The 5,556-nt window shown below is 40.7% G+C and overlaps 1 pseudogene; it reads right to left on the minus strand.

Annotated features, from left to right (window-relative positions):
• Positions 1-2,014: 2,014 nt before the first annotated feature.
• LOC138430832 (DNA repair nuclease/redox regulator APEX1 pseudogene) lies at positions 2,015-3,320 on the minus strand (annotated as a pseudogene).
• Between the last annotated feature and the right edge of the window lie 2,236 nt (positions 3,321-5,556).

The following is a 5,556-nucleotide window of genomic DNA, read 5'->3' on the forward strand; positions in this document are numbered from 1 at the left end:
GTGGATCATTCGAGGCATCAAAATTAAAGGGTCTAACTTTCCTGAGAGAAAATAAGGTAGAAATTATATATGTTGTCCTTACCACTGTATTTATCTTATCATCTCATCATATTTTTCTGTACTTAATTCCCATTGTTCCAATTCACTTTCATATTTTCATGGTATCATTTATTTTTTTATGATTTTTAAAGAGATAGTATTGCTGCATGGTTCAAAATCCAATAGATTCAGAAGGGTGTATGGTCAAAAGTCTCCTTTTCATCTCTGTCTTGCAGCCATCCAGGTCTCTCTCAAATCAACTAATACAATCAATTTCTTGTGAATCTTCTCAAAGATCTATAATACCCCAAGAGGCATAAAGGTAAACTGACATGTCTTTTTATGATCTACCCACCTATCTAGCTAGCTGCTTCTCCTCTCCCAAATGTGTTCCCTATTTACATAGTTTGCTGAAGGCCATTCCATACCAGTATGTGGCCTCTTCAGTGTTCTCCATGGCTGAATGATGGCCCACTGTGGATGGAAATTATTGTTTAACCAATTTTCTACCATTGCATATTTGTTTTTAATGTAGTTACTAACAATGACAATTACAAAAAGCACTGCAAGGAGCCCATTTATATCATTTAGCATGTGTGTACATGTATTTTAAGTTAGACTCTTAGAAGTGGAATTTATGGCTGGTGGATAAGTGTGTTTGTGTTTTTGATAACTATTGTCAAACTGCTCTCCATTCAGACTGACCAATTTATGTTCCCAGTAGCACATATGATGATTTTGTATGTACTTCTGTAAAATCATTCCAAATCCTCTTTTAAAATTGACATGCTATTGATATCTAAGTACGTTATTAAAATGGGAATTAAATTTGGTTATAGGCACAGTAAGATTTAAAATTAGAGAAACTTCCCAGTCACTATATCTTATAGAGAAAGTAAGATATAAAATTAGTGGAAGATTTGGGAACTGCAAACATGAAAATTATAGTTTTAACTAAGAATGGATAAGTTCACTGGATGTGAAGATGGATAGGTGGATGGACAGGTGAATGCATGTGGATAGATAGATCAGTACATTAATAGACTGATAGATTAATAGATTAATAAGTGATTCCGAGATTTTCCAGTTAGTGGTGAAGGAGAACAAGTCAGCAAAAGAAGATGTATTTACAAGGAGGTGTTAATAAAATATGACAAGGAGTAGGGGAGTACACATATACCAGGTTAAGGAAAGAATTAAGATAGAGAAGAATCTGGGACTTCCAGGGTAGTCCAATGGTTAAGACTCTGCAGTTTCCCACATGCCATGTAGTTTGACCAAAAAATAAAATTTAAAAAAAAAAAAGGAGAAGAATCTAATGAAAAGAAAGGCTACAATGTCCAGAAAGAGAGACAAAATCTCTGAGTGTGGCCAGGGTAACAATACTAGTGATGAGAGCAAACCGAGGCAGAGAGAAGGGTGGAAGGGAGGTTTAAGGAAATCAAAAGGCAAGATTTCCTATGGATGCTGACTATAAATGCTGTGCTGACTTTCCAGGAATAGTCCATGTGATTCTGAATATTAAAAAGATGAAAAAGTTCCTTTCTCCAATGGAGAGAACCATATGACCAAACTATATTTTCTACATAATTAGAGTATAACTATCACACAACAAAGGAAGGATACATTATGTAAAGGCAAAGACTGCAACTGCTTTAGCCCTCACAGATATGCAACATAATTAGCACAGGCTTCCTTAAACATCTTGTACTCATCCAGCCAAACTATTTACGGAATGTGCCAGTTCCAAATATGAATAGGTTAATTAAATACTCTGCAGTATTTATAAATTCCAACCTGTGGTTAATATAGTTAAAAGACTGTTCACTAGCATGGAGGAATATCTTCCTAGCAATTTGTATCTAATATGCAGTATTAACCAACGCACATTAAGATACTCATCAAAATAAAAAAAGATGAAAAAGAAGTTACTATTGTTGTAGTGTTTTCTACTTAACATTTTATTTTATTTTATTTTATTTTTTAAAGCTGAAACTATGGCTCTTTATTTTCACAGGGACAGTTCAAAGGAAATATCAGTAGCTTTTGTTTAATGCAAAAAAAGAAAAAGAAAAAAGCACCACCCCTACACAAACACCCTCCTTGAGAACTTCCATCTGTTATTAGAAGCCTGGTTAAAGGATTCAGTTTAGAAGGGAAATACGATGCAGATTTCTCTAGATAGCAGTTATTAAAGAAGTTTGGGGGTAAGAATTTTAAAGCTAGCTTGGTGGGCTTATTTCCCAGGCTCAACGTGATTTGGAAGAGGTGTCACAGAGCTAGGTATAGGGTAATGGGACAGTGGTCACTGCCCAGAGCCTTGGAACGGATTTTACTGTCACACAATGCAGGCAACAGAGACTGAGATAACAAAAAATAATCAAGGCGCCAACCAACGTTTTTGGATCGCGCATTCATCATATAGGTCCAAAAGGTGTAGGCATAGGCCCTGTTGGGGTAGAGGTGCCGGAAGCTGTCAGTGAGGGGCACAGCCTGCAGCAGTTCCCCGAAGCCCTGCCGCTCTTGTGGAGTGAAGCCAGCATTCTTTTTATTTCCCTTTGGGTTGCGAAGGTCAATTTCTTCATGAGCCACATTGAGATCCCCACATAGCACAAGGGGCTTGCGGGATGCCAAACCCTTCAAGAATTTGCGAAAGGCTTCATCCCAGCGCTGGCAATACTCCAGGCGCACCAGACCTCGGCCTGCATTAGGCACATAGGCTGTCACCAGCACAAACGCCTCGTATTCAGCCACAATCACTCGGCCTTCCTGATCATGTTCTTCCTCACCGATGCCATAACAGACTTTGAGTGGGCACTGGTGGGAGACGAGGCCCACGCCACTGTACCCTTCCTTGTCTGAAGGAGCTGACCAGTACTGATGGGATAATCCAGACAGTTCTTGAAGTTCAACTGGTAGTTCATTTGTTCTCTTGGAGGCACAGGATGTCTGGGGCTTCTTCCTTTACCCAATCTAAACCTTTCTTCTTAATCCAGGCTCGAAGCCCATCCACATTCCACGAGCAGATCTTGAGTGTGGCTGATTTGCCACTGGGTGAGGTTTTCTGATCTGGGGGGTCTTCAAACAGAACTGCGCCCTCTCCTACTGCCTCTTTTTCCTTCTTTTTCGCTCCTGCCTTACTCTTCTTTGCCTCTGGCTCAGTCTTGGGCTCTTCCGCGTCTTCGACCACCGCTCCCTTTTTCCCACGTTTCGGCATCACTGTATTGTACGCCCTTGTGCACCAGTTCCACTTCGCCCACTGAAGCAGTATTTTGATCGCGTTGCCTTTCATCTGACCTGCTTCGGCCCTGTCTGCCTCCTCCTTAAGCCAGCACAAAGAAAGCTCTACTTAACATTTTAAAATACTTTAAACACTGTATCCTTTCATCCTTTGAGAAGATTTTAGAGGATAAAGTGGTATGGAAGAAAAGTAAGTCCAAAGGAGACAAGAATTGTGGATGAATGAAGAGTAGGGTAACAAGAAGGAAAAATAATTGTCAGAAATGAGAAACAGAGAACATGGATAAATAGATAGGAAATAAGGAACTGAGAAGTCCAGCACTGAACATCTAGAAAATTTACTCTGCAATAAAGGCCCTGAAACTGGCCTCAGTGTTACAGTATCTAGAGAAGGGCTTCCACTGCAGTGAGGAGGGGCAGGTGAGATCAACCGGGACTGACATACATCATAGAAAACATATATTAAGAGACTGCCTTGTCCAGAACTCTCATTTTATGAACTGGAAAACTGAAATCCAGGGAAGGGAAATTATTTGCCTTTGTCATTAGGCTATTTTGCAGGAAAACTGAAGTTTTTAGTTTCCTCACTCTAGACAACTTAAGCCAAAGTCAAGACCCAGTAAAGATCACACTCCTTCAGTTTAGTTCGGTCACTCGGTCATGTCCATCTCTTGCAACCCCACGGGCTGCAGCAACCAGGCTTCCCCGGCCATCACCAACTCCCAGAGCTTGCTCAAACCCATGTTCATGGAGTCAGTGATGCCATCCAACCATCTCATCCTCTGTTGTCCCCTTCTCCTCCTGCCTTCAATCTTGCCCAGCATCAGGGTCTTTTCCAATAAGTCAGTTCTTCGCGTCATGTGGCCAGAGTATTGGAGTTTCAGCTTCAGCATCAGTCCTTCCAATGAATATTCAGGACTGATTTCCTTCGGGATTGACTGGTTTGATCTCCCTGCAGTCCACAGGACTCACAAGAGTCTTCTCCAACACCACAGCATCAATCAAAAGCATCAATTCTTCATTGCTCAGCTTTCTTTATAGTCCAACTCTTACATCCATACATGACTACTGGAAAAATGTTCCTACATTCCCAATGATCTTACTGAATACTTTCCAAGCAACATCCTCCTAGTCACACATTCAATGGTTCAAATATCTATGTAACCTAATAAGACCTCAGTGGATCCATAGAACAAGTCCTCTATCACTCTATCAACAGTGTAGAAAAGAAAACAAAGACCCCAGGAGTTGCTATGCTTAGCTAGACAGTAGTAAGTCGAACACATTATTACTCACCTGGGTCATAATACAATTGCTATCATTTATTTTCCAAAACTGATATGTGATGGGCTGTCTATCTAGAGTGAAATGAAGTTGCTCAGTCCTGTCCAACTCTTTGTGACACCATGGACTGTAGCCTACCAGACTCCTCCATCCATGGAATTTTCCAGGGAAGAGTACTGGAGTGGGTTGCTATTTACTTCTCCAGAGGCTCTTCCTGACTCAGGGATTGAACCCAGATCTCCCACATTGCAGGCAGGTGCTTTACTGCTTTACCGTCTGAGCCACCAGGGATACACACACACACACACACACACACACTCATTTTAATATTTAATCATACAGCACCTGTTATTTTTACATAGTTGTTCCAGATGAACAACTTCTATCTTCTCAACTACTTTGTTAAACTCCCAGGAGGCAGAAACCCTGTCTTACATGGTATTTTGTCGTCTTGTCCCATTAACACCTCAGGCTTGCCGTCACCATGTAAACTGTACCCACCTAAAGATTTGCAGACAGGTGGCTGTTTATCTCAATCCTTACTTGGGCATGATTCTAAGTGAAAATTAAACTATGTTTCAGAGGACTCTCAGGAGACTCTGCTATGGAGATGCCAATGCCGTTTCTACATTTCGAAGGCTCGCTGACCAGCTAGATGCTCAGTTTGAAGAATGCCATTTGACAACTAGCTTTTATTCTAATTCAAATCTCCTTTTCATCACTCACGTTTCTTGAATTTGCTGTCAGTTTAAGCTGGCCCAAGAGAAGTGACTTTTACTATTTGCAGTTTCTCTGTTGTTTAATCAAATGGTGGGTGGAATCAAGGTTGGCTGCTCTAAAACTGCATCCAAGCAGGGACTCTTAGAGGGTGGAAATGTCAGCCTACCTACTGGGAGCTATTCCAAAGCCAGCTGGATCTGCCTCCAACACTCTTAATTACCATTTTGTATTTTAAATGTCTCAGTCAATGTGCCCTCTTTAAAAAAAAAAAAG

This window comes from Ovis canadensis, chromosome 1 (assembly GCF_042477335.2).
Source record: "Ovis canadensis isolate MfBH-ARS-UI-01 breed Bighorn chromosome 1, ARS-UI_OviCan_v2, whole genome shotgun sequence".
In the NCBI taxonomy this organism is placed as follows: Eukaryota; Metazoa; Chordata; class Mammalia; order Artiodactyla; family Bovidae; genus Ovis; species Ovis canadensis.